This window comes from Primulina huaijiensis, chromosome 12 (genome assembly GCF_012295235.1).
Source record: "Primulina huaijiensis isolate GDHJ02 chromosome 12, ASM1229523v2, whole genome shotgun sequence".
NCBI lineage: Eukaryota > Viridiplantae > Streptophyta > Magnoliopsida > Lamiales > Gesneriaceae > Primulina > Primulina huaijiensis.
This window is the reverse complement of record NC_133317.1, coordinates 18,361,049-18,384,528: the sequence shown is the minus strand read 5'-3', so window position 1 is coordinate 18,384,528 and position 23,480 is coordinate 18,361,049.

Sequence of the window (23,480 nt, the reverse complement as noted above, 5' to 3'; positions counted from 1 at the left end):
ATCTAAATAAGAACGACTCGTGAGACCGTCTCACACAAGTTTTTGTCCACTAACCTCGAGCAGCTTCAAACACAGATGGATCATTCAATTAACTTACATTAAAATGAAATTATTTGATGCAGTCGTATCAAGAGGATTTATGTTTGGGGACTAAATTTTATTTGGAAACATTGATAGATCAAGATATCTACAATATTACGTTATTTTTTTTATTCTCTTAATTTATATATGTTTTAATCCTTTTATTTTTAAGTTTTGGAATACCAATCTCTATATTAATATCTTTAAATTTTAATGGAGAATATTAGATTATATATTAATAATTAAATTTTGTTTTGAAAGAGAATTGGGTAAAATTTTGATTAGGTTTTATATTTTATCTTGAAGCAGAGTGACTACAATCGAGGAACATCCCACGACGTCCTCGTGCTATGAATCCCTTCTTTTGTACGTCCTTACTCACGGTATTCCGTCTCCTGTAATAGTAACTACTAATGTTTACAAAATTATAATAATATATTTTAGAGAAAACTAGAAATAATTTAATAAATTAATCAATGAAATTAAATATGATTATTTAATTTTTAAATAATATGTCTATATATATAATATATGTGCATGCATATATAAATATATATATATATATATATATATACATATATATATTTATATGGTGATATAGAGATGTGTATATAAGTATATTATGCATTATCAAGAGTTGATTAATATATGATATAATAAACATGATGCGGTCATGGGAGGTCAAGCTCTAAGGGAAGCGTGGGATCTTTTAGAGTTGCCGGAGGGACCAATCACGAGGGGGCGGATGAAGAGATTCAAGGAAGTATTGCATGGATTCATAAGCAATCGAAGAGAACTTGCAAGCAAGGTTCCAAGTGCTAAGAAGTCATGATGCAAGGGAGTGAGTTTGAAGGCCATATGAATGCTATTAAGTGCGAAGCAATGTGTTTGGACTAGCACCACAGCGCTTAGACACTACATAATTCGAAGCTGTAGCGCCTAGGCGCTACTTGATCAGCACCGCAGCGCGTCGCCTACGGAAAAACCTAATTTAGAGTTCTAGTTAATTATGTAACTTATTATTGAGTATCTTTTGATATGTAAATAAGATTTGGATGAATTTTTGCAGACAATTCAGACTATTCATTGATAGAATACATTGCTATTGAGTTTTCTCTCAAACAACAAAAAAGCTTCTTTGCAGACAATTCAGACTATTCATTGATAGAATATATTGCTCTTGAGTTTTCTCTCAAACAACAAAAAAGCTTCTTGTTTTGTATCAAAAATCAAATTTATCAAAGTTTTTGCTTTGTAGCGTTTGTCGATCGTTTTTACGCGGATTGTCAAGGGCGAGATTTTTGAAGGTTCGATCGAGTGTCGATTGTTTTCTTTGTGATTGTTTAGTACTAAACCATGTAGTTTAGGGGTGAAAATCACGCAATATTTGATTCAAAAGATCGGGACATCACAACACAGATCCTTATTCATTATTGAATTGAGGGCGTGATTCCAATTTAATCGTGTTTGTTTTCTTGCGTACGAGGATTCATATCATTTGGTATCAGTGCTTTGGCTCATTGAATTCAAGTAAGTATCTCGTTATTTAAATTTTCAGATCTGCATTATTCTTTCGTTTGTAGTCAGATCAGTATCATTTTTATCGTCCACATTTTGTAAATATGTGATTCTTCGTTAGCACGAATTATCCTTGTGCAATTCCAAAAAAAAATACAAAAAATTCAAAAATTTGCTATAATTTGGTTTTGATATTTGGTTCTACTCTCTATTGTAAGTCATATTCAATTGTCTCTCACAATAAAAAATAAAAAATAAAAAAAATATTTTCAAACTTCTTGTCTACGCAGTCCAAGTGAGTTGGTGCGACTTTGATTGTTGTACTCCCAAAAGCAGGTTCTCCACAAGTAGTATAATTCAGTGAATCCGAATATCGTATCCACATGAAACCTAAGGTAATTACAAATCCACTACAATGTCCTTTTGTTTTGTTTTTTTTCCTTTTAATTGTTTGAATTTTTAATTGATAATTTATAATTGTTCAAATTCTAATTTAAGTAGTTGAGATTATAGGATTCACTCTTGGTATTTTAATAAAGTTAACATTAATGAACATTATTGAAATCCACTTGATAAAATGGTTCCAATATATTAAATAATCATATTTATATTATGTTATATATTATTATCTTATAAGTATATAATATATACCAAAATTTATAAATTTTGTTAAATATTTATTGTGCTATATATATATATTTGTAAATACTAAATAAAAGTTCTCACTTTAAATAGTTGGTAAAACTAAACAAACATTTAAATGGTACCAAGAAATTAATATTATGATATATTCATATATAATAAATCAAGGCATCGATTTTAAATTGTTGGTAATACAAAACTAATATTTAAATGGTTCCAAGAATTTAGTGTAATATATAGCAACAATAAATCAAAACTCTCACTTATAAGTAGGGTATAATAATGCTTAAAGAAATAAATATAATGAAACGTTCACTACTCGTTTTTCTTTAAAATGTACTAGAATTTTTTATTTTATTTTTTCTATTCTACTCATTCGGCCGAATATATACATATACGTAAACATATTTTTAAAATAACATTGAACCATTTAAAAATAAACCAACCAACTATTATTTGAAAATCCAAAAGAACGTAATTCAAAACATAAGGTCATAAAACGTCAACTGAGACGACCTCTACTTTTTTTTTATTTTATCATAAATCATAAACTCGAAAATACTAAATAGAATAACTTAACATAATCATGAATCATAAAAATAAAACAATTTAAATCTCAAGCGCATCAAATAAAATCCAAAATTATCAACTAACCAAAATCCTACATCGATATTTTAAAAGATCAACTAACATAGAATTAAAGCATAAAAATATCTCTAATAAAATCATTAACATTAATCTTTAAATCTTTTATCTATCAAGCTAGTGCGGAAACAAAAAGGTCCCTCGAGAGTGTACTGCTGTACTCGATCCACTCAATCGCCCTTCCTATATCATCATATCCTGCATCATACAAACCTAGTGAGTCTAATGACTCAGCACGTTCTAAACATGAGTATCAAATAATACATATACAATCACAAGTATTTAAAAATCATACTTTTATTCAAAATAGCTTTTGAGAATAAATAAACCATTTAAAATTATTTAAAAATAATTTAAAAAGCTTCTAAGCATAAATCATATATCATAAATCATTTTAATCGAAAAGCTTTCAATCCCTTATCATTTGGGCGAAGTTCGATCCTGGAAAGTGACTAGCTTTTATCCTTAGGTCGACTGATCAGTCTTCAACTCCACATGGTCCATGTGGGTGGGCACTAAGCTCCACCATGGAAATACGATCGTCGGGGCTCTATCGTGGGCCTTCTCCCATAGACGGGCTCCCTCTGAGGTCTTTGCTCATAAATGGGCTCTTTCTGGGGACTTTTCCTTTAAATCGGCTCCCTCTGGGGCCTTTTCCCCTCACAACATCCCCACAAAATCATATATCATTTGTCACAGTCAATTCGCATCTCTCAAAATATTTTTCATTTTCTTTTAAAAGCATATAATATCTTAACTTTCCAAAAAATAGCATTTTAAACAGTATAAATTGCACATTTTTATCATAAATCATAAAATATCATATTTTCATCAAAAACATCATTTTAAATCATAAAATATCATTTAACATGCATTATGATCCTTCGGGATGCTGCCAGGCTTTTACGTATTTTTCAAGTGTAAAATTACCGTTTTGTCCCTAGACGTAAAAATTCTCGATTTTATCTTTTTCTTGCTTTCAATGACATGGGTTTATCCCAAATAATCAATTAAGCTTAAATATAATTTTTCATAATTTTATTCGGCTTAATTCGAGGCTTTTAGATTAATTCTTTAAATAATTATTCGAAAGGCGATTAAATCTCGGATAAATTCAAAACTCATTATTTTGATCCCAAATTTTAAACATAACTTTTTTATTACCTAAACTACCCTTGTGGGCTATGAATCACACCCGTGGACCCATGGTTCCAATTTTTCTTATTTAATTCGAAATAATGACCCTTTAAGGAACCCACCAAGCCATCTCCTTATTTACTCGAGCCATGGTCGAGCCACCTCGAGCCAAACCCGAGCCAACCCATCTAGGAGCCCTACTGGCCAAGCCCAGCCCATAGAACCAGACCCTAGCTCGCTAAAAAAGTCCTGGAACCAGACCCATAACTGCGCATGGTTTGTTACTCACGCCCATAGACTCCTAGCCAACCTAGGACACTTCCAGTCGAGCCACCACCGAGCTCACTGACCCTAACCGACCGTGGACAATGCCTAGACCCAAATAAGCCCAGACCAGACCCTAGAACCCAGACAACGAGCTGCTGAACCAGAACAGCAGCATGCGCACACTATGGAGCCTCCCTTACGTTTTCCACGATCCAGTCGAGCCAGCAGCAAACCCAGCCGCACCAACCCCTGGCCTGGCCCCTGCCCATCTCCCTTGGACCCTGATGGACCACCCTGGCTCGAACTTAGGCTAGCCACAAGCCCCTCTTCTCCACCTTCCCTTCTCACACGCTTGGGAAGGGTCCTAGCTCAAGTGGACTCTTCCCTAGCCACTCCCCCTCGAGCCCTAGCCCTCCTAGGACTCTTCCTAGCCCTAGTACATGACCCTAGCCAAGCCCCAACCAGCCCTAGCTGAGCCCCAGCCCCAGCCCCCATGCACAGTAGCCGAGCCCTTAAGACAAATCACAAGCCAAGCAAACCCTCGGTCCCTTCCTTGTTTTTCCCTCGGTTTCCCAGCTTTATTTTGCCTTAACATTTATCATGTTTTGGTTATATTTTATCATTTATTGGCAGCGTACTCGTTGGGAATCATAACGTGTTTCATATTTGCGTAAAAACAACGTATTTTTTAAAATAAATGTTCTATCGTAAAAGTGATCAAACACATATTTTTTCCATGACCACGCAGCTGAGCCCCTCTTCTTTTCCTCACTCGATTGGCTAAGCATCACCAAACACCCTAGGATTCGATCGGCTCTCCGACGGCTCGATTCAAATCCAACTCCAGCACCTAGACACCCTCTATCTGAATGCGCACAACCCTTACAAGCCTTAAACTAGCAGCCCCTTACATGCACAAAGGAAAAAGTGAGCACATGGCCGAGTTTATGCATATTTTCATGTCAAAATCGTGTAACACAAGGTAATTCAATGGATCAACGTATTATCACACAAAAACTATTAAAAATGCATATCACGATGTGGTTGATGAGAAAAAGAAGGTATAGGGTGTGCCTTTGCGTTTTTACGCTCGAAAACTTTGAGATATACATGTAAAACTTGTACCGGAGACGCAGGGAAAAGAGCTTTCTTGAAAACCTCGGAGAATTTCGGTGTTTTGCTTAAGGGAAATTTTGAATGGCAGGTGCTGCCATGGGGGAGGGGCGGCCGTGTAGTATGGGAGGGGTTTAGGGTTTGATTAGTGTGTTTAGGTCAATTAATTATACCCTAATGGGCCAATAAAAATAACTAAAAGTGTTAAAAGGGTTTTGGGCCCATTAAGCAATATAATAAACCCATCAAGCCCAATAACACTCTCAAAAAATATTCCGTTTCGGTACGTTTTTGAAAATGTTGCCCGAATCCTCAAATAGTCCCCCAACTCGCTAAATTTTGTGTACCGATTAAAAATATGATCCAACGAGTAAAAATACTCCACCAAGGCCCATTTTAGAAAATCTCACTTATTTATATCATATATTAAATAATTAAAAATGATTATTTAATAAAAATATTTTTTCCTTAATTGTCATCGGTCTCCATTCTTCGTTCAAGCACGAAAACTGTTAAAGCTTTTTTGCAAAAAACTTTAATAAACCAAGCAATAAAACACATATCCAAGCAATAAACATGCATTTAATGCATTAAAATAATTTAATTAAAATACAAAATAAATTTGATAACTTGCATGCATGTGGTTTACGTGGACCTTCAAATTTTTAGGACATTACATTTTGGGTCTTGATTGCCAATCTTAGGAGAATTATGGGGTCATTTTAGGAATTTTCGAAAACTATTGGTTTTGCATTAAATTCGATAGTTTGAGGGGACTGAAATGCGATAATTTAGGTTTAATGGAATAATATGAGAACTTTGGGATTTAGGTTGCAATTTTCTGAAGGATAAAAAGGGTCCAATTGAATGTAGTCAGCAAGTAAACTACCAATTAAAGGTTACATAAGGAATTGCGATTAAAGAAATTAGAGAGGAATGTAAGTATGAGGATGTCCTAGGTGGAACGAGGAATATTGGTACTAGCGATTTCGATGAGAAAATAAGATTCGCCAAATGAATAATTTTTGGGTATCGTAGTGGATTATAGAAGAATACAAACTAAGAATATCGGAGTTCGTATAATTTTTGAAAGCTTCTGTTTATAGGATTTGAGAAAAATATTTTTTGGGGTCTATACGAGGTAATTGCAAAATGTGGGAAGTAAGTAAAAAGAAATAATTTCATTTTTGAGTAGTAAAAAAAAATTCTTTTTTGGTTGACACTGCAGTTGCTATTATTTATATAGTCCAGAAACTTCTGTCTTTGAACTTTGTCGCTAAACCTTATAAGATTCATTTGGGGAAATGTTTAAAGTTATTAAGGAAAAACTTGCAGTGTCATGAAATTGTTACTTCTTTTGATATTATGAAATTAGGAATCTAAATTTTAAATGGTGATTAAGATTATAGTTGTTACTAGGAGACATTTATTTTGGGACCAATTGGAAATGTGCATTTGGATTATGTAGTAAGCTTTATTAAGTAAATAATTTATGATTTTATGGATGCTAGGTTCGGTGGACTATGAGATTTATGGGAATAGATGGAACTGAAGCTCCATGAATCAATTTTCAAGTTCCAATATAAAGCATTATTTTTGGGTCAACGATTAACCTTGTGAAGATTAAATTGGGATATGTAGGACCTTGTGTTATCTTGACTATAATAAGTTAAGGAGTGACATTTCCATGATAAGGAAATTACGCTAACTTTTGGGGATAACAAATAGATAACTACCTTATGTAAAATAAGTCGCAAAACATAGATGGGCAACGAGGAAAGAGTAGAACACTAAGTTTTGCATTTATATGGTACTAAAAGTAAATTATTTTGGGAAGGTGAATAAAAGTTTTCGTCCATAGAATGTTAAGATTTTGTAACAGTAAGGTCATATGACACGATCTTGGGTTCCGAGGTTACATATAAGTGTTTGATATTATAAGGGGATCTAGAATGAAATCATGATGTGAAATGGTGACTCGATAGACTTGAATCGTTTAAGTACCTGGAATGACTTGGGATTTAAGAAAACAAATATATATCGATGATGGTGTTAGGGACAATATGTTTGACATATACAGGAATGAGGTTTTAGTAAGTACTAGTCATTAAAGTGTTTCCTAATCATGGATACTATAGGATGACTATGGATCGAAACTAGGTTTGTCAATATGAGTATATTTTGTAGAAATTAAATTATACGATCAGGACGACCTAAGGTAAAATTCGAGCAATTAATTAATCTTTGGGAGGATAAAATAACCCAAAATAGTTTAAGATTTATAATTAATAAAGGATGTAGAGTTAGCTAAAACTTTGAATTCTTGAAGATCAAGAAATTTGGTATAAACGTATAAAAATGGAAGATTACATATCAGAGAATGCAACGAAAGCGTGAGAGAGTGCAAAATTTAAGCCAATTATATTAAGTATGAAGTGAATAAGGGAGCCTAAACTTTTAAATAATCAAGACTAGACAAATTTCGAGGACGAAATTTTATTTAAATGGGGAGGAATTGTAACGCCTAAAAATCAATCAACGTAGACCGCATGCATGAAAATTATTAAATTTCTAAAATATTTTAATTAAATGAATTTGGATGCGTGAATGATATATTTTGAGTGACTAAATGATTAATTGTGTAATTTTGATTGGTTTCATAATTTAAAGAGTTTCAGACGAATATCGATGGTTGGCCGGAGACGGAGGACCCGAGACTATTAAAGCGTTAAAGATTTAAAAGCTAAATTTTTATTTATAGTTAATAAAATAATTATTTTAAATAATTTAAGAATTATGAATTTTTAAGGTCAAATTTAAATTAAATAGTGGGAGCAAGGGAATTATATATTTTATAAGGGAATTTTTTTGAAAATAGATATTTTTAAATCTTTTAATTAAAGGCCTAATAATTTTATAATGCTTAATGGACCTAATTTATTAATTAAAAATTAGGGTTGATTAAGCCTTTTAATTAAGTGATTAATGAAGACTTTTATTATTATTTTTTTAAAAAAAGATAATAAATAAATAAATAAGAGTCCTAGTCCTACACACACACCCAAAACACACACCTACACTTTACGTAAAGCGGAGAAGAAAGGTTTCAAACGGCCGAACCTCTTTGTGCTTGCAAGGAAAGATTTTCGAATTTTTTTTCTACTTCTTTCTTCGCTTTTCTTCCTCGTTCTTCCTTCCAACAACGATCACTCGACTCCCTTGCATCCCAAGGTGGGGTTTTGACAAGAAAGCGGATAGAAAAAAATAGAAATCATCCTCTGTTTGTCACCGACTTTCACCGCTTCGGTATTTGTATTTTGAGCGTTTTAAACACAAAGGAGCGCTTCCAAACCTTCTTTTTGCACCATTCAAATCATATTATGTGTTTTTAATCATGTTTGCATGAAAAATATGAAATTATCCTTTTATTTTAGTTTATATGGCATAACATGAACAAAACTTGAGTTTTTGTGTTTCTAAATTCATGGTTACGATGCCCAAAGGGGCTGCCATTGTAGGTATATGGGAAAGAACGTTTTTCCACATGTTTAAGGGTCCTTAGGTGCATGTTTAAGGGCTGGACATGATAGGGTGTCATGATGAACGAAAAATAGGGTTTTCATGGGATTAGGGTTTCGAACTTGGCTTCCTATGAGGGCACGGCTCTTAGCTGCTGTCGGGACATGTTCAAGGGTCCTAAGAGAGGCTAGTCAAGGTCCTAGATGGATCGAGGGGCTGCTGGTACAAGGGTAGGGCTGGAGTCGAGAGCTTAGGGACGCGCGGGTCTTATAAATGACGGGTTGAGGGCTGTGGCGTGCTAGCTTCAGTAGGATCAATCGAGTGGGGTTCCTAGGGGTGGTATAGGTCCTAAGATGGTCAGCTAGGGCCTGGTTGGGCCGGCCATGGGCTAGGGTCGAAGGAATCAAGGGTTTGTGCAAACTAGGGCTTGGTTCAAATGAGCAGAATTTTCCAGCAGCTTCCTAGGCTCGTTCGAGGATTTTAATTTGCTTCATTTGGATTGCATAGTGTATGGTTAGATGTGAATAAGCTATGGTTCAAGTTTGGCAAAGTTTGGTTAAGTTTTGAGTCTATTCGAGTTAAAATGGGATGTATGGTTAAGTTTTAAAACGAATTGGGAAATTAGTTGAAAAACATAATTTTACGTCTAAGAAATGTTTATGTGTATATTTTAAGGTGTCATGTTATGAAACATCTACAAATTTTAAATGCGGAATTTTTTTATTTTTAAAAAGCTAACATTTTCGTAAATGTCATTTAAGTATTTTTGCATGCATGCAACCCTACTGAAATATCCCACTTAAAAATAATTGTAAATGTTTAACAACTTAAAACAGTGTAGTTTAAAAAGGCCAAACTCGACCAGCATAAAGTGCTTAAACATAACAAGTCAAAATCCCAATAACCATCATCGTGTCAAAACCAATGTATGAAAGTGCTCATGTCCTCTCAAAACCCATAAAAACGTAATGTGTGGAAGGAATGTGGTCCTCGGGTCGTTCACGCACATTCAGTCATGCCTACTCAGAGTTCGGCACCTCCAGTCCCCTCGTAAATATGCTCACTTGCATCACACACGCTTAGTGAGTCAAAAGACTCAACACACATGTACCGGAAATAAAAAGTACATATACATAGCACACAGTAGTGAAAATATAATGTAATCAACAAACCTTTCATGAACTTTAAAAACGTAATGTAACTGTATCATATGAAATCATTACATGTCAAAACAGCTCATCATTATCATCATATACTTATACATCATTTTCTTTAATGAATTCAGTTCATTATCATCATTCATCATTATGCGATGGATCCATCTACATAAAACAGTGGTACCCGACGGCTGTCGGACATCAGTGACAATATTACCCATCCACTGTGCCTAGGCCTCATCATCAGCATTTACATTTACATCTTAGGCATTTACATATACATCGTCAGTCACAACTAATTCACATCCTTCAAAACATCATTATTTTCATCACTTATCAAAATCAAACACATGCATAAACTTTTCATAAAATCAAGCATGCAACGTATATTTTATAATTTCATAAAAATCATGATCATAAATCATAAACATTTAATAACATAATAAATTTGTGCTCAGGACGCTGTCAGGACTAAAAACTCACTCGGGTGTAAAATGATCATTTTGCCCCTAGAAACCCAAAATGACCGTTTTACCTCTGTCCCTCTAGATTTCGAACCGAATCTTACAAAACTCCTTAAAACATCCCAAAACATAATTAAAAGTATTTCTTAGACGTAAACTCGAGCCTGATCAAAACTTGACTGATTCGTTTTAAAACTTGGACTGGGGTCCCGGTTTTAACCCGAATCGACCCGCAACTTAACCAAATTTAGGGGCGGCTGTTGTGTTTTGATTAGGTTTAGGTTTATTTTACATGTAGTTTAGGTTGACTAAAAATGCACTAATGGGCCTCCAAGAAAAATAACAAGGTTTTGATCCCATTAAGCAATAAAAATAGGCCCATCAAGCCCAAATACACTCTCGAAAAATATTTCGTTTAGGTACGTTTTTGAAAATATTGCCCGAGCCCTCAACAAGTCCCCTGAATCGTTGAAATTTGCTACCGGCTAAAATATAACCAGTCGAGTAAAAATACCCAACCAATTCCCATAATCAAAAATCATACTTAAAACACATCATATTAAATAATTAAAAATAATTATTCCATAAAAATATTTTTCCTGAGTATCTCAGGTCTCCATTCCTCAATCGAGCGCAAAATGCATCTTGAAGCCCTAAGACGTGAACTTTTAAAATAATCGTGAAATGAATCCTATCATGCAATAATTGTGTATTAAATGCATAAAACTAATAAACACACCTTTTAAATAAAACCCTAGATTGCATACATTCAGGTTACGTAAATTTAATTTCCTGGACCATACATGTTAAGTTTAGGGACGAAAAGTTTATGTTTAAAATTTCGAAAGAAAATATTAAGTTTTGAATTTATTCGGGTTAAAAACGCTTCGTGGTTTAGTCATTAAGTTATTAAATCGAAATGCTCGGTTTACGTCTAAAAAAAATATTAGAGGACAAATTTAAGCTTATATGATGATTTGGGATAGGCTCAAGTCAATAAAAGTAAGAAAAAGTCAAAATCGAGAATTTTAGTGTCCAAGGGTAAAATGGTCGTTTTGCGTCCCAAGTAGTACGAAAGGCTTGCCAGTGCCCCGAAGAATCATAATACATGCTAAATGATATTTTAAAATGTTTATGATGAAAATATGAAATTTTATGATTTATGATAAAGCTGTGCAATTTTTACCGTTAAAATGCTATTTTTCGAAAGTGAATGACACGATATTTTATGATTAAAAAGAAAAAAAAAATATTTTGAAGAATGGGAATTGACTATGACAAAAATGATATGATATATGATTTTTGAGAATATCGTGAGGGAGAAAGCCCCAAAGAGAGTCCGTTTACGGGAGAAGGCCCTAGAGGGAGCCCAACGATCGTATTTCTATTTTATGTCGGTGCCTATTGCCCATCCTTATGCGTAATGGTGAGCTAAGACTGATCAGTCGACCAAAGGATACAGTTAGTCCCTTTCAAGGATCAAACTTCACCCAAAATGATATATGATGATGGAAAGCTTTATGATTTAATGATATATGATTACAAGATTTTACGCCAGCTTATTTTACTAAAAAGATTTATCTTAAAGCTGCATGTGCTTATATATGTATTATTTGTTATGTATGGTTAGAACGTGCTGAGTCATTAGAATCACTAGGTTTAAATGGTTGCAGGCGACGATGATTTTGAGGGAGGCACTGACGCTTGAGTGGATCGGGTCTGGCAGTACACTCCCGAGGGACATTATTTTCCGCATTAGCTTGATAGTTAAAGTATTAAAGATTTTATTAATGATTTAGTTTGAGATTTTCATTCTTTATTTTGATGTTAGTTGATCTTGGTAAAGATCGACGTAGTATTTTTGGTAATTAACGAGTTACATATTTTTATACACTTGAGATTTTAAATGTTAAATTAATATTTTAGATAATGGAAATGTTAAGTTATTTTTAATTGTGAGTTTCGAATTTTGTGGTTTCAAAAAAAAAATAGTAGGATTATAAAGTTTAAAAGTAGTGGACGTTCAAATTTGGCAATATTTAAGTCCAAACTGAAATTAGTTAATAAATTTTATTGTAATTAATTAAATTCTTTTAGTTAATACCTATCATCGAGATAGAAAGAGTAACGTAAAAGCATTTGAAGAATTTGAACATCCATAAAAATCCTCGTGTTCATTACCTTCGGTTTTCACGGTACCCGAGCCAAAATATTCAAATCTGTCATTCAGTTTATTTCTGTGTTATTTTAGTTAACTGGTCGATATTGACATACAAAATTTAAAGATCGGTTTCTCAAAGAACTGACTCACATTCAAAAAGGAACTGAAAAATCTTAAGTGTTTGTTCAACCCCCCTTCTAAACACTTTATCCTAGTTAACCGATCCTAACAAGTGGTATCAGAGTGGTTAAATCTTATTCTTAAATACTTTCAAATACATACATCTGATAACCATGACTTCTTTCAACAAAATTCTGATGTTCTCCAGAGAAGAATTTGGTGGTTGGAAGATTAGAATGCAGGTTCATTTAGCTGCACAAGATGATGATATGTGGTACGTCATAACTGATGGAACTATGAAAATTATGAAAGCTATCATTGTTGTTGCTCAAACTGATGGAGCACTTCATCTCATTGAGAAACCACGTGATGAGTGTACAAGTGAAGACAAAAGAAAAGCTAATTGAGACAATTTTGCCAAGGACATACTATACAAGACAATGGACAAATTTATCTTCAGAAAAATAAAAATGTGCAAATCAGTAAAAGAAATTTGGGAGAAACGTATTCAATTGTGTGAAGGCAACGAGCAGATAGAGGAAAATAAAATTTCAGTCGCTACATAGAAATTTGACAACATCAAAATGAAATCTGGTGAATCGATGAATGAATTTGACGAACGAGTTAGCAACATTGTCAATGAACCGAATGCACTAGGAACAGATTATGATCTTTCAGAATTTAAAATGTGTTTTATCAACTGTACAGATGGTGAAGTCATGCTCAAGCAGAAATTTTCATAAGTTGTCATATCAAACTATGGGAACATGGTTCAAACTATATAATGCTTTATCTAATCTAAAAACATAATTAGGTATGACATGATTCACAAATCTAGGAGGTTGTTCCACAAACACATCTTCTTGTAATAAAAAATTTAAGAATGCGCTTTTAACATCCATCTAATATACTTTAAAGTTCTTACCCACAACATAAGCAAGAAATATTATGATGGCCTCTAATATAGCAACTGGTGCAAAAGATTCATCGAAATCTATTCATTCTTCTTGCTTATATCCTTGTACAGTCTTGCTTTATTATTGATCATAGTGCTATTTTCATCAAGCTTATTTGTAAAAACCAATCTTGTTCCTTTAGTAGATTAATCTGATGGTCTGGGAACTAAATATCAAAACCTTATTTCTAACAAAGTGTCCTAATTCTTCTTACATGGCATTTATCTAATTTGATTCAATTTGAGCCTCATCAATTTTCTTAGATTCATTCTGAGATATAAAAGCAGTATGCAAAAATTCATCAGTCATCTGTTTCCTAGTTCTTAAGGGAGCAAACGGATACCTATGACCAGCTCAGGTGGATGATTCTTATTCCAACGTTAACTAGGTCCAAGAGGATTTGAATTTACTGTAGTATAATTTAGTTCTTGAATATGATCATCTTGTCCCCCAAAAGATTCGGTTTGATTTAGAACTTGATCTTCTATTGGTTATCTTGGATCTAAATAGCTCGATCTATTGTATTGTTATTTCTTTGTTCATCAGCTTGATCTCCCAAGTTTTGATTTGTGTTTCCACCAGCTTGATTTATAGGAATATCAGGTTCAAAGTGCAAGTCATTTGTTCTTCTCATCTGGATTTCATCATAATTGTCAGATTGAAGAGTGATATTTTCCATTCTATTTGAAAGATCATTTAAGTGTGTGCTGTGTACATTTGGGATAATTGATGATTCATCAAACACTATATGAGCTGATTCTCCAACATATAGATCTCAAGTGTTAAAAACATTATATGCTTTGCTAACAGCTGAGTAGTCTAAAAATATTCAAGCATCTGATTTTTCATAAAATGGAGTTAAATGATTTTGATTCTTGTTATGAATAAAGCACTTACACCCAAATACCATGAAGTATGATACTTCTGGTTTCCTTTTATTCCAGATCTAATAGAGTGTTTTTGCATGCCTTTTGTTAATCATCGAGCTGTTCTAAGTATAACAGGTTGTGTTGACAACTTCAGCCCAAAAGAGCTGAGAAATTCTAGAGTCTGCTATCATGGTTCGAGCTGGTTCCTAGAGTGTTCTATTATGTCTCTCAGCAAAACCATTCTGCTGAGTTGATCCGGCAACAGAGAACTCATGTTTGATTTCATTTTCTTCCAAGTAAGTCGTAAGCATACTGTTGGCAAACTCAGTTCCTTGATCACTTCTTATCCTATCTACCATTAGAGTTTTCTCATTTTGTAAATGCTTTAGTATTTTATCAATTGTGAACTGGTCTGATCTTATAATCAAAAAAAAAAAAGATAACCCTTGTGAATCTTGAAAAATCGTCAATTATTACCAGAGTATACCTCAATTCCCCAAAGCTTGTTAAAGGTATAGGGCCAAATAGGTCAATATGAAAAAGTTCCAAACATTGAGCTAAGGCGTTACAACCTTTGTTATTGAAAGTCGATCTGACTTGCTTTGCCATCTAACATGATGAGCATACATTATCCTTTGAACAATTAATCTTCGGCATTTAGGTTACCAAGCTGTTTTAATTCAAATTAGAGATATTTTTAAAATTTAGATGATTTAATCTTTTATGCCACAACCAGTTTTTATTAGTATTAACAACTATAAAGCATATAGGATTAGATGGTTGTTCAACAAACCAGTCTATTTTATAAGTATTACTAAATATGTTGCGTATCAATGCAATTTAACCTTTTGAAGCCTTGGCAGTACATGTGTGGTTATGGAATTCTACAATGTATCCATTATCACTTGAACACGAAGATTTTTATGGATGTTCAGAGACTTCAAATGCTCATACGTTACCCCTTCTATCTTAAGGATAGGTTTTCAGTAAAATAATTTGATTAGTACAATAAAATGTATTAACTCACTTCAGTTTGGACTAAAACACTGTCAAACTGAAACTCTTAGTTTTTCTTATAAAACTTATTAGTTGAAAACTGAATAGCTCAAATGGGTAGCCTAATTGCTACGAATAAATCAGTGAAGTGTGAGGTTGAGATTGCGATTTGCAAACTAAATATAAACTTAAGAATGAATCAAAACTGATTGTTCTAGTTATTATGGTTGTTCAAAAAATGTTTGTTCATAATTTTTTGTTAACCTTTTCCACGACTGAACTCCTCAGTTACATATATTCTTCAATTCCAACAGTCACATTGAATGCTTTTAGTGAATAATATCCGTTGAATCGTCTCTTAGTCCATGTAGACATCTTTTTCTGACAAAGGTACGATGTATCAGACTAACTGATGTCTTTTCAGTTTGAACACTCTTATAGCTTCAGTTCCAGTTTTCAGTTATGCTACATTAGTTCTCATTCAGTCCTACTCTTCAGTTCTGGTATCGGTCAGTTTGTCTATCTTCGAATCATCAGTTTTGAGATATTTTATATTTTTGAGAACTTTAATTTATTTACTTCAGTTCTACTTGGTCCATTTTAGTCAGATAAGTCTTCTTCAGTTCTGAGATCAGTTACATGCTTTCAGTTCAGTTACTATTCAGTTTGAGTCTTTAGTTCGGTTACTGATTGATTTATAAACTTTGAAACTTATAATTTCTGACAATTTTCCTCTTTTCGGTGTTTCAAAAAACTTAGAATTATGAACCGATTAACTGATATTTTAGATTTTATGATTCTGATTATCTGAAAATGATGTGTAGATAAAATAAGTCTTCTGAAATGTACAGATTCATACATAAAAAAGAATAAACTTTTTTATTAATTTTGAAAGAAGTAAGTACAGATTCGTACAAACATTTCAAATTAAGAAGTTAAAAAATATTAAAGTTTCCTCAAACTTAATAACTGATATCAGACTGTTGTCATTTCTTAGATTTCTGGTAACAATATCAATTTTCTTTGACAAGCTCGTGTGCACAAAATAAATCCGTTGGCTGTGTAGTTCCTATGAGGTGACAAGTTTAGAAGTCGTGACTTTTCATCTTCTCGACTGTTGTAAACAGGGTAGACACTTCCTTGGTCAGTTTCTTTATGTCTTTCATGCTATGATCCTTTAGAGTTTCTAGACTTAAAAATGGAGCAGTTGAGTTGACTTGACTTGATAGATTGTATACATGAGATCTGTCAAACTGAACATTATATTCTCAAGCATGACATCATTCGCAATCGGTAGTTCAGGAGAGAAGGCTTCAGCAACAGTTTGGGCTTTCCCTTTCCCTTTCCCACATAAATCAACAATTGCTAGCTGTCTAGGGCCAAAGTCTCGGTCAACATCATCAGCAAATTCATTTACAGCTTCTTCTTAGACTGAAAGACTCTGAGGTTGATTCTGATGAACAGAAGATGCAGTAGGTTCCTCAGTAGCCTTCTTTCCAGTAATTATAAGTTGTGATGCTTCAGATAAAAATAATGTCTCAAAAACCACCAAAGTAGGGGAAGTAAGTTAAGTAGAAACTAAAGGTTTCTGGACTGTTAGCTTTGCTTCTTTAGCAATTAATTGTTCAGTTCCCAACTGAATTTCTTCTGATATCTATTCTGCTTTAGTATCTGGCTCAGTTATTGGCTCAAGAACTTGTTCATCAATGACCTCTTCAGATTCATGCTCTTCCCTAAACTCCTTCTGAGTGTCTTCAGTAACTGATAGCAGTAGCTCATCCACGATACACTGTCTAATCAGAAAATGGTAGACCAATTAATGTGGTGGATTTGGAAGGTTGAGCTTCATCAGAAGTAGGTTGATGAACTGTCTTTGTAACCTCCTCAGCAGTTTCCCAAAACTAATTCAACTTTGACTGGTCAAGTTGAAGGATGAGCAGCAGCAGCTTGGTTGAACTCCTCAGCTGGTGTCGTGATGCTCGTCTCCACTGGAATATAAAGCTTATGCCCCATCTCCCAATTTTTTACTTTGAGCTAGAGAGTGATGAGATCAGAATCCAGTTGTTGAAAGGCCGCCCTGTCGGCATACGCAATAGGTCCAGCTGGATCATAATTCATCTTCAGCTCAGCAATCACTGTAGTCAGTTGCTTGATTCTCATCAAATCGAAGAAGTAATCTCTTCTTTTCATTGCTTGGGCGACTTTAGGGGCCTTCACTGCCTTCAGAACTGCGGATTCCAGTGAGATAAACTTTTTAAGAACTATTTCATTTTCAACTGCTTGGCGAGGGTTACAGCCCAAAACTGTACCCATTCATCGTAATGTTTCATCTTCAGCTTAGCATATTCATTAATTTCATCCATGATAAGATCTTTCTGAGTCTGAATGGAATTATTCGGCCTTTACTCTTCAATCATCTTGGCCTTGCCTTTCGGATCAGTTAGGGCATGAGGGATATCCAGTCCTGATCCAGTTGTGTCCACCACTTCTCTGATGAGAACACCTTTCGGCCGTGCCTGTGGAAGGATATTCTGGCAGACAACTGTGGTGAAAGGCGCCGGGATTCCCGTTAGTCTGAGAGTCTCTCCAGATTCAGTTACTATATTTTGAGGATAGTCTTCTTTCTTTTTGGATCTGAGCTCTGCGACTGGTTGGACTGATTGGATTGGTACAACTGAAGTCGGTGCCTCATCTCCAGTTTAAAGTAAAGCTCCTGGAACTGCAGCTGGCTTGGTCTTCTGTGACCTTGGCTTCTTAATCAGCTGTGGAGAAGGGGTCTTCTTTGAATCACTGGCTGATAGAACCAGTTTCCTCTTGGGCTTCTAGGAGCAGCAGCTTTAGATTTGACAATCTTCTTTGACTTGACAGTTGCCTCCTCTTCTCCAACCATCTTCGATTGAATGTTGTGAGAGCTGTGAATCTTGAATTTTGTAACTGTCAAAGCTAATTCCAGAGGCAGTCTGGAATCTTCAATCAGTTTACAGAGCTGTAGTGCAAACCCTTTCTACTACTTGGTTGATTGGACTATGTTCTTCAATGTGTTGAATAGAATGGACGACCAGTTCATCTTTATCCTTTTGACGATGGACGCCGTCACCTGAAACTTTTTTAATGCCAAGAAAGCAAAAGAACCAGCCTTGGCCAAGATTCCCTTGGCAGCAATATCTGCCAACAGCTGAAATTCTTGCTTCAGTTCCCTCTTAACCTCTGAAACTTTAATAAGAACCACTGGCTGATGGCAAAGTCTGCATCTCTTCAATATCTGGTGCAGCTATCTCTGAGAAACCCACAAGCCCTTCAGTTAGCAGTTTGAACAAGTTCCGGAAGAATTCTTCATCAACAATAATAGAGTGATTGTTGACCTTCATTTGGATTTTCTCGTCGTCAGTTACTAAGCTGGACTCATAGATTGATAGGAGTTCTGGAGAATAAATGAAACGTCTGCTATTCTTTTTGCTTAAAGAGTACTAGAATTTTTTTTTATAACTCTCACATATTTCAGCCGAATACACTCATGCAAATATAAAATATTTTTGACATCATTTTAAAAATAAAACAACCAAATAATATTTTTAAAATCAAGAAAATAGTTTAAACATAAAACCAAACCTAAAAGGCAATAATTTGAAAAGTATAGTCCATACTAAAATCTCTCAAAAACTACTCAAAGCATAAATAAAAGTCATAAAATCTTTTAACATAAATCATGAACTTAAAATCACAAGTGCGGATAATAGAAGCGCTGGTTCTCGGATCATGTGCACCTTCAGTCCAGTCAGGTCAACCATCAAGACCTCCATTAATATTATTATCATAATCACCTGCATCAATCACACCTAGTGAGTTTAAATACTCAACACATCATATTCTTGATAACAAATAACACGTATACAATCACATGCAACAGTGAAAAATAATTGTACTTAAAATAACATTTTCATAATAATGCATAAACATTAAACACAAACATTTTCATAAACATTATCAACATGTTCATATTCATATTCATCATAAACATATTCATATTCGTGTTCGTTGAATTCATATCGTGATTGTGACTCGTATTCGTATTGGGCGATTGATCCATCTACATATAACCACAGCACTGGGCGGCGGGGACATCAGCGACACTCTCACCCGTCAACTGAGCCTTGGCCAACGTGTTAACATATCAACGAATTCGTATCAATAGAAACACGATCACCGGGCTCCCACTAGGACCTTCACCCTCACGATATCTCCAACATATTATCGTATTAGTCACAATCCCTTCACATCCTTTAACATTTCGTATTTTAATCACTTAATAAAAACATGCATATAATATCTTTTTCTTTTAAACCAAGCACGCAACATATTTTTTTAAATATCCATGTTAAATCATAAAAATCCATAGACATATAAAAATCATATTTTAACATATAAAAAAATTAATACATTTAAAATAATCATATTAGCATATAAAACAGCATTCAGAGCAATGCCATGACGTTTACTAATTTTCAGGTGTAAAATTAGCGTTTTACTCCTAGACGTAAAATTCCTCGAATTCAACTTTTTCTTAATTTCATTGCCTCTAACATGTCCCAAATAATTATTTAACCTTAAATTAAATTTCACATAATTTTATTTAGCTTAAATACTAGACTTTTTAATTAATCTTTAATTATTCGTTTTTAATGATTTTTAATCCCGAATAATTTAAAACTTTAATATAAAATTCTTAAATTCAAAAACTTAGACTTTTTATAATATTTTAGACCTTGTGAACCACGACTCCACCCCCGTGAGCCATGTTTCGATTTTTATTTTAAAAATAAAAACCCTAACCCCTCGATCAAGTCCCCCCCCCCCCCACGAACCAACTTGTTATTCTCTTGAGCCAAGCTCGAGCCATCATGAGCCAACCTCGAGCCAGACCTCCTAGGAACCCACTGGATCCAAGCTGACCCCCAGGAACCTGACCCTAGCTCAAACCGAGCCCACAACTCCAGTTGTATGCATCGGCCGAGCACTCCTAGTAGACGTAGGACTCTTGTTTCGCACCTAGGACCTGACCAACAAGCCAATCCTTGAACCAGCCCCTCAAGCACCCACCTAGGACCCTAACCTCTCAACCTAGCCCAGTTTGAGCCCCCTTGGTCGAGCCTTTCCTCCCCTGCGTGGCTGCAACATGCGCACATCACTATTGCTCTCGGGTTGGAGTCCTACTTGACATCAAATTGGTTCCAGCTTGTGTTCATGATCGCGTGCAGTGTTTTGGTTGAGTTCTAGGACCCTAAAACTTTGCATAAACATCCTTGATCATAATCCTAACATGGCAACCCTCTTAAACACATAACAAACATAATTTTTCATCAAATTCAAGTCTTAACAATTGACCTATGACATAAAACCGAAAATATTTTCATGTTGCAACTTGTTTTCCATGCAAACCAATTTTAAATAATTACTTATGGTGAGAATGATGAGTAAAAAGGAGAATATAGCGTGCCTTTGCGTAATTTACGCATGAATAACTATTGACGATTGAAGAACAACGACGAAGAAGACCTTGGCTTGAAGAACTAAGAAGAACTTGATGCTTTTCCCTTCAAATCTCCTTGTGTGTGCCATGTATATGCTGGTGGGAGAGTTTGTACGTTCAGGGTGTGGGGCATGGGATGATATGGGTTTAGGGTAGGTTTTAGTATATTATATAGTTAATTAATCACTAACAAAGCTTAGGCCCATTAGTGTTTAATTAAAATATTAAAAATTATTTTGTTTAATAAAGTTTGTGAATTTATTAGCCGGGTTGCCAAAACGTTCGCATTTTTGTTGAAAAACCAACACCGATAAAATTTACGTCTCGGTGTATAAAATCACTCGAAACCCCCTTATTTTAAAAAATATGAAAAAGCATCAATCATATTTTAAATAATTAAAAACAATTATTTAATAAAAACATTTTCTATTTTTCAACCATCGGTCTCCGTTCCTCGATCGCAACTCGAATATCCTTAAAAATACATTTTTAATGAATGTAAGTATAAAAACTACTAAAACATCGTATAAGCATGTTGCATAATCAATTTAGCAATTAACATCAATTAATTAATCATTTTTCATATTTCCTAGATTTGCATGTAGTTGGATTACGTCGTCTTAATTTTTGGACCTTACAATTCCTCCCCCCTTAAATAAAATTTCGTCCTCGAAATTAGAACTTATCTAATAGTTCTGGATAGCGACACCTCAATTCCCTCTCGGTTTCTCAAGTAGCTTCTTCTTCCGAGTGATTCAGCCACTCGACCTTGACCATTGGAATGACTTTGTTTCGGAATATTCTTTCTTGCATTGCCAAGATTTGGACAGGTCTTTCTTCATAAGTCATATTTATAGTTAGTTGTAGAAGTTCATGATTTAGCACATGTGATAGATTCGACATGTACTTTCGCAGCATCGAAATATAGAACACATTGTGAACTCCAGAAAGCATCGGTGGCAATGCTACTCTATAAGCTAGTGTCCCAATTCTCTCCAAAATCTCAAATGGACCTATAAATCTTGGACTAAGCTTGCCTTTCTTGCCAAAACGCGTAACACCTTTCATAAGTGCTATTTTCACAAAGAATTTGGTCTCCCACTGCAAACTCTAAGTCTCTTTGTCTCTTGTCAGCATAACTCTTTTGTCGGTTTTGTGTAGTCTTCATTCTCTCACGAATTTTGACTACAAGCTCGACATTCTCTTCAATCACATCTGGACCAATCTCTCTTCTTTCACCAACTTTTTCCCAATGAATAGGAGATCTACATTTCCTTCCAAAAAGTGCCTCAAAAAGAGTCATCTCAATAGATGATTGAAAGCTATTATTGTAGGTGAACTCCACTAGAGGTAATTTCGGTTCCCAACTGCCTTCGAAATCGATCACACAAGCTCGTAGTAGATCTTCTATAATTTGAATAACTCTTTCGGACTGACCATCAGTTTGAGGATGGAATGTTGTACTAAATAATAACTTGGTCTCCATCGCTGCATGCAGACTCTTCCAAAATATGACGTAAATCTCGGATCTCTGTCAGAAACAATAGACACAAGAATCCCATGCAGACGAACTATCTCTCGAATATATAACTATGCATACTGAATCATAGTGAAGGTCGTCTTAATAGGTAGAAAATGAGCTGATTTCGTAAGACGATCCACTATCACCTATATAGCGTTAAATCCTTTAATAGTCTTTGGCAATCCACAACGAAGTCCATAGTAATATTTTCCCATTTCCACACGGGAATAGGAAGTGGCTTAAGTTTTCTCGCTGGTCTTTGATGCTCTACTTTGACTTGTTGACATGTCAAAAATTCGCTCACAAAACGCAGAAAGTATCTCTTCATACCCGGCCACCAATATAATAATTGCACGTCTTTGTACATTTTCGTGCTTCCCAAATGAATGGAATATAGTGTGTCATGAGCTTTCTTCATAATGAGATCCCTCAAAGAATCGTCACTAGGAACCCATAAACGATCTCGATATCGAACTATACCATCCATCTTTGAATATAACTTCCGGCCCTTGGCTTCATGTCTAGCTCTCCACTTTTGCAATTGCTCGTCAGTGGATTGTCTCTCACGGATTCTATCTCTCAAAGTCGACTGTACTGATAATGTGGCAAGATTAGGGGCCTCACCCCTAGCATATAATGTAAGCTCAAACCGTTGTATCTCGGACTACAACGGTTTTTGGACTGATAATTGAGTGATAACTGCTGCTTTTCGACTCAATGCGTCTGCCACGACATAAGCTTTTCCTGGATGATAGTTAATCTCACAGTCGTAGTCTTTCACTAACT